Source organism: Triticum dicoccoides, chromosome 2A, assembly GCF_002162155.2.
Source record: "Triticum dicoccoides isolate Atlit2015 ecotype Zavitan chromosome 2A, WEW_v2.0, whole genome shotgun sequence".
NCBI classification, from domain to species: Eukaryota; Viridiplantae; Streptophyta; class Magnoliopsida; order Poales; family Poaceae; genus Triticum; species Triticum dicoccoides.
The window spans coordinates 511,380,772-511,391,263 of NC_041382.1; the positions used below are offsets into that span (position 1 = coordinate 511,380,772).

The window sequence follows — 10,492 nt, forward strand, 5'->3', positions numbered from 1 at the left end:
AACCACTTATCCTTAGGGAGATCAACATGAGTAGCAAAGGATTCACAGAAAGAAGCAACTATCTCAAAGTCAAGTCCATATTTAGTGCTAAATTCACGGAAAGCATCGGTGTCCATAAAAGATTTAACACAATCAAACTTAGGTGTTATACCTGAGTCTTAACTTCGTCGAGGTCCCAATCTTCAGAGTCGTGTTTAATTCTTTCCAATAAATCCCATTTGAATTCAATAGTCTTTATCATAAAAGATCCAGTACAAGAAGTATCGAGCATGGAGCGATTACTGAGAGAAAGCCGAGCATAAATTTTTTGAATAATCATTTCTATTGAAGCTCATGATTGGGGCATGAATATAACATTGACTTAAGCCTCCCCCAAGCTTGAGCGTTGCTTTCTCCTTCGCAAGGCTAAAAATTATATATATAATTACGATCACGATGAACAAGATGCATAGGATAAAACTTTTGATGAAATTCCAATTTCAATCGTTGGTAGTTCCATCATCCAATATCATCACATAGCCTAAACCATGTCAATGCATCCCCCTTCAAATATAAAGGGAAGACCTTCTTCTTGATAACAACCTCGGGCGTACCTGCAAGCTTAAGTAATCCACAAACTTCATCCACATAGATTAGGTGCAAATCGGGATGTAATGTTCTGTCACATGTGAAAGGATTAGCTAGCAGTTTCTCTATCATACCCGAAGGAATTTCAAAGTAAAATTTTTCAGTAGGTTCAGTAGGTTGAGGAGAAACTCTTTGCTCTACTGTTCGGGGTGAAGATACCCCGAACAAGACCCTCAAAGGATTATGTTCCATCGTAACAAGTGATAGTAAATTTCAGCACACTATATAAATTTTTCCTTACCAAATTCCACCTACCAAAGGCACTTCACTCCCCGACAATGGTGCTAGAAAAGAGTCTTGATGACCCACAAGTGTAGGGGATCTATCATAGCCTTTTCGATAAGTAAGAGTGTCTAACCCAACGAGGAGCAGAAGGAAATGATAAGTGGTTTTCAACGAGGTATTTTCTGCAAGCACTGAAATTATCGGTAACAGATAGTTTTGTGATAAGGTAATTTGTAACGGGTAACAAGTAATAAAAGTAAATAAGGTGCAGCAAGATGGCCCAATCCTTTTTGTAGCAAAGGATAAGCCTGGACAAACTCTTGTATAAAGGAAAATGCTCCTGAGGACACATGGGAATTATCGTCAAGCTAGTTTTCATCACGTTCATATGATTCACGTTCGGTACTTTGATAATGTGATATGTGGGTGGACCAGTGCTTGGGCACTGCCCTTACTTGGACAAGCATCCCACTTATGATTAACCCCTATTGCAATCATCCTCAACTACAATAGAAGTATTAAGGTAAATCTAACCATAACATGAAACATATGGATCCAAATCAGCCCCTTACGAAGCAACACATAAACTAGGGTTTAAGCTTCTGTCACTCTAGCAACCCATCATCTACTTATTACTTCCCAATGCCTCCCTCTAGGCCCAAACAATGGTGAAGTTCCATGTAGTCTACGTTCACATGACACCACTAGAGGGATGACAACATACATCTCATCAAAATATCAAACGAATACCAAATTCACATGACTACTTATAGCAAGACTTCTGCCATGTCCTCGGGAACAAACGTAAGTACTCACAAAGCATATTCATGTTCATAACCAGAGGGGTATTAATATGCATAATGGATCTGAACATATGATGTTCCACCAAGTAAACCAACTAGCAATAACTGCAAGGAGTAATCAACACTACTAGCAACCCACATGTACCAATCTGAGGTTTGGATACAAAGATTGGATAAAAGAGATGAACTAGGGTTTGAGATGAGATGATGCTGGTGAAGATGTTCATGGAGATTGACCCCCCTCCCAATCTTATCCCTAATAATAAAGCACAGATTGACTCCGTGGGTTCACCGTCACAATACGATTTTTTCCGTGAATTTACGTTTTTAGTTTTTTTTCACCTATATTATTTTCTACGTGCGAGCTGGTACTATTCGTCATAATAATAAAGCAGGAACTGTCGTGCAGTTTTACAAAAACAACCCTGGCGTTTATGTGAACCAACCCGCAGTCCAATTGATCAAAGTCAACCCAAACAGCCACACGACCCACAATCCAATCCCACCTCTTGCGCGCCGCGCACTCCTGCCCCGCCCCGCCGCCGGTTCCCGCCTCGCCACCGGTATCTGCCCCGCTGCCGCGCGCCGCCAACCCCGCCCCTACCCCTACCCCTACCCCAAGTCCCCCACCCTCACAGCCTTCCACCGCCAGCGACACTCGACGCTGCGGCCATTGCCGGCTCCCCCAACCCCTGCTACCACGGCGCCGTTGGGAATCCTCCCCGCCACCTGTTGGAACCGCCCGCCTGGCTCCCGCTGCGAACATCACCGCCACCTCTCTGTCGATTCCCACCCCAGCGGATGGTCCCCTCACCTGCGCTCGCATCCTCAGACTTTGACCAAAAACAAGCCGGGATCCGATAGTGCCCCACAGTTTGCCGGAGTTTCATCGGCCGGTTCTACGCTTCAGGTATGTGGACAAGGAGGCTTGAAATCATGGTCTTTGTTCTCTGGCAACCTGCAGTTCATTGGTGACAAATTGATTTTTGTTGCAATGGTTGCTAAATCCTACGAGGGCCTACAGGTTAACTCTTGCAATTTTCTTTTACCAAGCGTAGTAGCTATCTTTAATTTGCAACTGATTTTACTTATGGTTATAGGATTTGCAGTAAAAGTGACGTCATCTATTTGTCTGCATATATACAATGGAAGAAAAATCCGGAGGAAAAATCTTTAAGGCCGGCAGGGAAATTAATTAATCAGCGGCATCCATGCTTGGATTTAATTTTGGGTCAACATTGGATTGCTTATCTCTGGTTTTTGTCTTCGGTGGCTGAACAACGCATCTCCTCCTGTCATCGTGTTGCTCTCTGCTCTCTGTCATATTCTCTTATTTTTGTTGTGCTACATGTGCAGGTGTTTGAGGCAGGAAGGGTGATTAGAATCGATGAGGAGCAGCAAGAAGCAGCAACCATTGCCGGCCTAGCTACTTATAGGGACAACCAGACGGTGTATTAGTGTCTCGATCTAATTCATTTAACCACACATATCATCCATGGATTGGAGAGAGTGAGAGGCCCAAGATAATCCACTTGATATTGCAGGTATAATGGTGCAATTCACACAAATGAACAAGCTTAACAAGATTGTGTGCAAGGTACTCAAATGATTTGAATTTCAAGCTCTTCTTTTTTCTTGGTTACCAGTCTGTAGTAGATGATAAATATTGGTGCTCACTTCCTCTGCTATAATCAGATTTTACAGAAAACTAATAGCTGGTTTCATTGAACAGATCTTGCATGGTTTGCTGCTTATCTAATAGTTAGTTTGGTATGTCTTTGAGAAACAGTAGGCATTCTTACTAGATGTATTTTATTTTTGTGTTTTTGATAATGTACACAACCATGACATTTTTCTAGAATATTGTTGCTTTCACAATAATAAGTTTGATAACGTTCATAACCATGGCATTCTTACTATGATGCAGCAATGCGCAGCTAGCTAGGTGTAGCTAATACAATAAGTTTGCTTTTCACTTCAGAATTCAGAGGAACTCAACGTTTGTTTTATAGTTCAAACCAATTACTGGTATATTCCAAAATGATATTGTCTCGTGGTACTAGGTTATCAAAATATAATCTTCACCATGGCCAAAGGTAAATTTCATTCAGGGTATTAGTTTGTTTCATCCACCAAGACAAACAACTGGTGGTATATGGCGATGAGATGGGCTTCTTCAGCTCTTTATTTGGCAGTTCTCTTCTCGATTCCCCTCTCTGTTGTGATGAAATTTCAGCAACACAAATTTGTGGTCTTGTCAGGTAATCATGCTGATTGAGAAAGAAATGGTACCCCGGGACTATGTATTGTACTAATATTCAGAAAAATGTATGTTTGTATCTCTTTCAGGTCTGTGCTAGCTATTTCTTTGAACGATAGACAATATGTGCAAAAGGATGATGCCCATACGGCTAAATTTCTCTTTTGTAGGTTTAATAAAATGGTCTTCTGTGGGCTACAAACCAAAGCTTGCTTGCATACACTCTGGTACTGTGCTGAGTAACCATCAGTTGCTGAATCCATTCTCTTGTGAATACTACTACTGTATCTCTCTCATCTCTTGTGTTGAGTGAGCGCTTGCGACGGGACATAAAAGAACAAAGAGCACATGAAGTGTACAAATGAAGTCACAATGAGCTAATGTAGAGCGGCTGACGATCAGATGATTTCGGGTCCGTGCTACCTATTTCTCATTTTAAGCTATTCCTTCAGGACACATGATTACACTACATTACAAGCTGAAAAAATGTGCAAAGTTGAAGTTGGTACTAAAGCGGATTGCTCTTTTTGATCTGCAAACAAATTTCAGTCGTAATATGTACCATTCAAATTTCAATCATAATATGTGTCATTCAAGTAGAAACACAAACTAGGACGTGCAAGATTTGTTTTTCCCGTTGCAACGCACGGGCCCTTTTACTAGGATCGACTTTGTCGGGTTCACCGTCACAATACGCTTATTCTCGTGAGTTTACGCTTTCACTTTGAATTGAAAACATATACGCGAGATGGTACTAAATTTGTTTCGAATGTGAGGTGGTACTAAATTTGTTTCGAGATAAAGGATTCGGCTGTTACACGCGTCACCACTCGGGCTTCGTGGACGGCGCGAGAACTCGCGACCGAAGAGGCTTCTGACGGAGCTTGGAGAAGAACGCGGCAGCGGTCGGCAAGGTGGTTCAGAGCTTGGGCATCCATGGAGTTGGGGCTCCAGTAGAGAAGAAACGAGGGGGGGGGGGATGAGCAGAGAGGGGAGGAGGAAAACAGAGAAGGGTCGGTACTCATCTGCTTACCCCGAGGAACTGCGACTGGGGTCCATGTGAGGAGCTCCGTGGCTGCCTGCTGTGTGCACCGGTTGGGCCACACCGGACTGAGGCCGGCCTTCATTGGGGGAGTGGAGGAAAATAAGCAATGGAGGCGTCGGAGTTGGAGGCGGGTCAGAGAGCCAGCGGATGACAGACGCACCATGGTCCACCGGCTGCAGGCAGGTGAGCGGGAGACGGGAGGCTCGCTGGTGGATGAGCATGGCAGTGCGCGGTTGCGTGTGAGGCAGCCGGCTACAGGGGCATGTAGGCGGCGGTCGGGCACAGTGGTTCGGCGAGGCGTTGGGCAACATGATGGGTGTGGGCGTGGCACGCTCTCCGGGCGAGAGGATGGGCAGGAGGGAGGCGGGGAGGAGGTGGTCGTCGCCGGCAGCGGCCGTCCATGGCGGCTTAAGTAGATATAGGAGGACGACGAGGAGCTTGTGAGGGCCAGCGGCGCCGGCAGGTTCAAGCTCTCTGTATATAGGAAAAGAGAGAGGGAGAAGAGGAGAGGAAGAAGGCAGAGTATGCACACTACATATCATACACGGATTTCATACACAGCTAGCAAACTCACGTACTCCCTCCAGTCCTTTTTAGTTCGCATATAAGATTTATCTAAAATCAAACATCATAAACTTTGACCAAATTTATAAAAAAAATACCAACATTCAGAATGTGAAATCAACAACATTAGATGCGTCATGACTTTAGCTTTCATATTGTATAAATTTAGGGAGTACCTAGAACTCATCTAGATGAGACGTAATTTGGTCTCATTCACCTGAAAAACAAGAATGGATACAACACATGTCAGCACACACGCATCTTAGGGCATCTCCAGCCGCGCCCCCAACAGGGCCCCCCCAGGCCACTTTTTCGGCGCTGGCGCCGAAAAAACGGCCCAGTCGCGCCTCCAGAACGCCGAAAATCGCCGGTTCGGACCTTTTTTCCGCCCGGCGGTCACAGGCCGAACCCGGCGCGCTGGGGAGCGGTTGGGGGCTCCGGCGCTAGGGAAAAGCACGCCTGACACACACCGATAGGGGAAAAGTCAAGGTTTTCTTCCCCCGACTCGCCTCGCACCCCCCGCGCCCTCGGCCACCACTAGCTATATCCCGGCGACGGCCGCCGCCCTACTCCGCTAGATAGCCATTCCCCGCCGGAAAATAGCAGCGCTTCGCCGCGGCAGCCCCTCCCACAACAGCTGGGCGTTTCCGGTCGCGGAGGCGCCGTTTAACGGCGGGTACACGCCCACCGAGCGCAAGGTGTTCGGCGTTTTGCCTGCCTCGGCGACGGACTCGGATGAGGAGGAAGAGCTCGCCGCGCTGCTGGAGGAGGAAGCCGCGGCCGACGTCCAGGAAGAAGAGCATCTCATGGTGCTCGCCGCCCTCGCCCAACTGCTGGCGAGCAATGAAAAGCCGCGGCGAGGTGGCTCGGCGCCGGGGCGGATGAAAGCAAAGAACCGACATCGTCTCCAAGGCTACTGCATGCTCTACTCCGACTACTTCGCCGATGCTCCACTTCATGGCGAGAGAACATTTCGGCGCCGTTATCGGATGAGCCGAAAGCTCTTCCTCAGGATTGTGAATTCCATCCGGGAGTTCAACAACTACTTCAAGTGCAAGATGGATTGCACTGGCGCTCTTGGATTCACCTCCATCCAGAAGTGCACGACAGCGATGAGGATGCTTGCATATGGAGCTCCCAGTGATTCACTCAACGACTATGGGCGCATGGCCGAGTCCACCAGCATAGAGTGTTTCGACAAGTTCTGTCGGGCAGTGGTGGCAGTGTTTGGGCCACAATACTTGAGAACACCCAATGCGGAAGACACTGCTCGGATCCTAGCCCAGAATGCAGCAAGAGGATTTCCTGGGATGCTTGGAATCATCGACTGCATGCATTGGAAATGGAAGGATTGCCCACTTGGTTGGCAGGGGATGTACAAAGGCGCCAAAGGCGGTTGCAGTGTGGTGCTTGAGGCGATAGCCACACAGGACCTCTGGATTTGGCACTCCTTCTTTGGTATGCCAGGAACTCACAATGACATCAACGTGCTGCAGTGCTCTCCTGTTTTTGCCAAGCTCGTTGAGGGTCATTCTCCTCCGGTGAACTTCGAGATCAATGGGCACCAATACAACAAGGGGTACTATCTAGCAGATGGCATCTATTCGAGATGGTCGACATTTGTGAAGACGATCTCAAACCCTGTGCCAGGAGGCAAGAACGCCTGGTTTGTGAAAGTTCAGGAGGCTTGCCGGAAGGATGTCGAGCGGGCATTTGGTGTGCTCCAATCTCGATTCGCTGTTGTTCGGTACCCCGCTCAGACCTGGTCAAAAGATCAAATGTGGGAGATCATGACTTGCTGTGTCATCTTGCACAACATGATCATCGAAAGCGAGCAAAAGACCCAGTGTTTGACACTAAACCATACTACAGGCAGGGTCCTCTAGCCGAAGTTGATCACCAGCTACCGGCAACTTGGACTGCCTATCTTAGTATGCGTCAGGAGATCCGAGACCCACAGGTGCATCATCAACTGTAGAAAGATCTGATTGAGCACCTATGGAAGCTCAAGGGGGACGCCATGTAATGAAATAAGAGTTTTTATTTGTTGAACTATATAATTTGTATTGAACTATTTGTTGTTGTACTATTTTGTTGAAGTATTTGATTTTTTTGTGATGAAATATGTGATAAGAAATAATTGTGTTGATAATTGAACGCCGAGACACGGCGAAACCACGCTGAATATGGGCCTATTCTTGCCCATATGGGCCCTTTATTCGCCGAAATTGGGTTACAAAGTGGGCCAATTTCGGTTGCTGGGGGCGACGACTGGGCGTAAAACCGCCCCCAGTGCCGATTGTATCGCCGGCTCGCCCCCAGGGGGCGATTTTTTGCCCCTCCTGGGGGGCCAACGGCTGGAGATGCCCTTATAGCATCACATCCAGTGGCTATATAAAAGGTGAATGAGACCAAATTAAATCTTATCTAGATGAGTTCTAGCAAAACTGATAAATTTAGCATTGTAGATGTTAATATTTTTTCATATAAATATGGTCAAACTTTACAACGTTTGACTTCAGACAATCCTTATATGCAGAGTAAAAAGGACCGGCGGGAGTATATGTATGCACAGTAAGTACGCACTCATGCAGTGATAAGAATTGTATATGACCGCCATCGAAGAGGAGCTGGTTCCGCCGGCCGCGGCAACGTCTTGAAGAGTAGTCCCTTTTTGAATGTCCGCGTGTTGGTGAGGAGCTGCCCCATTCTGAATTTTGCATGATAGTTTCTGCAGCAACATGGGATTTCCTCATGACCATCAGAATACATGTTCACGTACGGATTTCTACCGGACCATCAACACTCAGAACAATATATATGCATGCATGCAGAGAACAATTATACAAGTTTTTTTTTCTTTTTTCGAAAAGGGAGGCTTCCCGGCTTCTGCATCAGAACGATGCATACAACCAACTTTATAAATAAGCAAATAGGTTCAACAAGGTCTTAAAGTCTCAAACGAAAGTAAAGGACAATTATACAATGATGTTTGTCTCTATCATACAATTCTACCACTACATGCATGTATTTGTTTATGGGTCATTTATAGTTCACAGGTTATTATGGTCTCTAGGTAAGCTTAATGTAATTTCACATGAGACAATCATCATGTACATACCAAAAGAATATTTGTTTGCATGGGGATGAGATGACTGAATGCTTGTCACTGTATCAATTGTGAGATAAGATAAGCTATCTAAGGAACTTTCTGCCTGGTCTGCTTGGAATATAGGAAGTGTGTATACCTTCTACTTTATAAACCTACATTTATGAACCAAATATGTTCATTTCATTTTTTTTGCTGCATATATGCTTAGGAAGACACAACATACATAGTTTAGTCTTGTTGTTGTTCAGTCCTATTTAACAGATGTAGACCAACTCACAATTCAGATTATTTCACTGACACTTTTCTATTAAGAATTGTTTGCCATTAATTTTTCTCCCTGTTGATTTATTTTCTCCTTAGCATCCATCATCCATCATTGCCCCGTGATGTGACTCTCTTTCCCAAATGCACAAACAAAGAAATGCCTTGCATGCACTGCAAAATTTGTTCCGTTCAATGTCAGCACATGATCTTCTTACAATATGTGAACAACAAACTAGAATTTTATTCCTGGGTTCAGATGTGGCATTTGCTCATTTGATTTTGGGTTAAATTTGTGAGCGAGCTACTTTAGTTAGAATGCCAAGAGGTTAGTGTGGAATGAAATTTACTAAGGAATGTAGTGCAAAAGAATTTGTCGAATTTTTTCTATAGGATTAATTCACTCATACAATAAAGCGCCTAGAAAAAAATCATATGGATTCAACCCTCGAATTTTCAATGAAAAGATTTTGGATCAAAAATACCCTAAGGTGGAATAGAAAGACCACCATGGCAACAATTATTATCGAAAGTGGTTGATGTTTGTTATGACAATTTCGACTACAAATAATAGAAAATAGGCCAAATATTTACCAGACTCCCTAATGGGGCACACAATGGCGTTGCAGTAGTCAAACGCTAGAGTAGATGGGACACATTGACCTGCTTATATATATTATTTTTCTCCCGTTGCAACGCACGGGCATTTTTGCTAGTGAGAGGATCATTGGTGATGACGATGGTGATGATTTCCCCCTCCCGGAGGGAAGTTTCCCTGGCAGAACAGCTCCGCCGAAGCCCTAGATTGGTTCCGCCAAGGTTCCGCCTCGTGGCGGCGGAGTTTCATCCCGTGAGCTAGCTTATGATTTTTTTCCTCGACGAAAGACTCCATATAGCCAAAGATGGGCATCAGAGGGCCACCAGGGGGCCCACGAGGCAGGGGGCGCGCCTAGGGTGTAGGGCGTGCCCCCACCCTCGTGGACGGTGGATGGCCCCCCTCTGGTATTTCTTTCACCCGATATTTTTTATATATTCTGGAAATAATTCCCGTGGAGTTTCAGGACTTTTGGAGATGTGTAGAATAGGTCTCTAATATTTGCTCCTTTTCCAGCCCAGAATTCCAGCTGCCGGCATTCCCCCTCTTCGTGTAAACCTTGTAAAATAAGAGAGAAAAGGCATAAGTATTGTGACATAATGTATAATAACAACCCATAATGCAATAAATATCGATATAAAAGCATGATGCAAAATGGACGTATCACCTACATGTCTGCAACGTCTCATGTTGCAGGAATCTTACGACGAGTAAGTGATACGTTAGGGTTACGATTTCTACACTCAACTTTGTCGTTGGTATTGATGGGAATCCACAACCTTGTTATAACTTCTGCTATATGGATTGAGGTAATAGTATTTACGTTACTTTATACATGTGATTTACCTCTGTTATAAATCCTTGAGTACTGTGTGTGTCAGCATACCGGTCCAGGGATGACACTTAAGCACAAAGACTTCGATCCATTCGGGTCGGGTCGCTACAAGATCGTATCAGAGCACATGTTGACTGTAGGACGTGACCCTAGAAACTGGCAAGC

The 10,492-nt window shown here is 45.2% G+C and overlaps 1 long non-coding RNA gene across 1 annotated transcript; it reads left to right on the plus strand.

Moving 5' to 3' along the window:
• The first annotated feature begins 2,284 nt into the window (after positions 1–2,284).
• Positions 2,285–3,994, plus strand: LOC119359500. Its single transcript, XR_005172571.1, has 2 exons — positions 2,285–2,679; positions 2,756–3,994. It is a non-coding gene; the product is annotated as an uncharacterized LOC119359500 (long non-coding RNA).
• Positions 3,995–10,492: the final 6,498 nt, after the last annotated feature.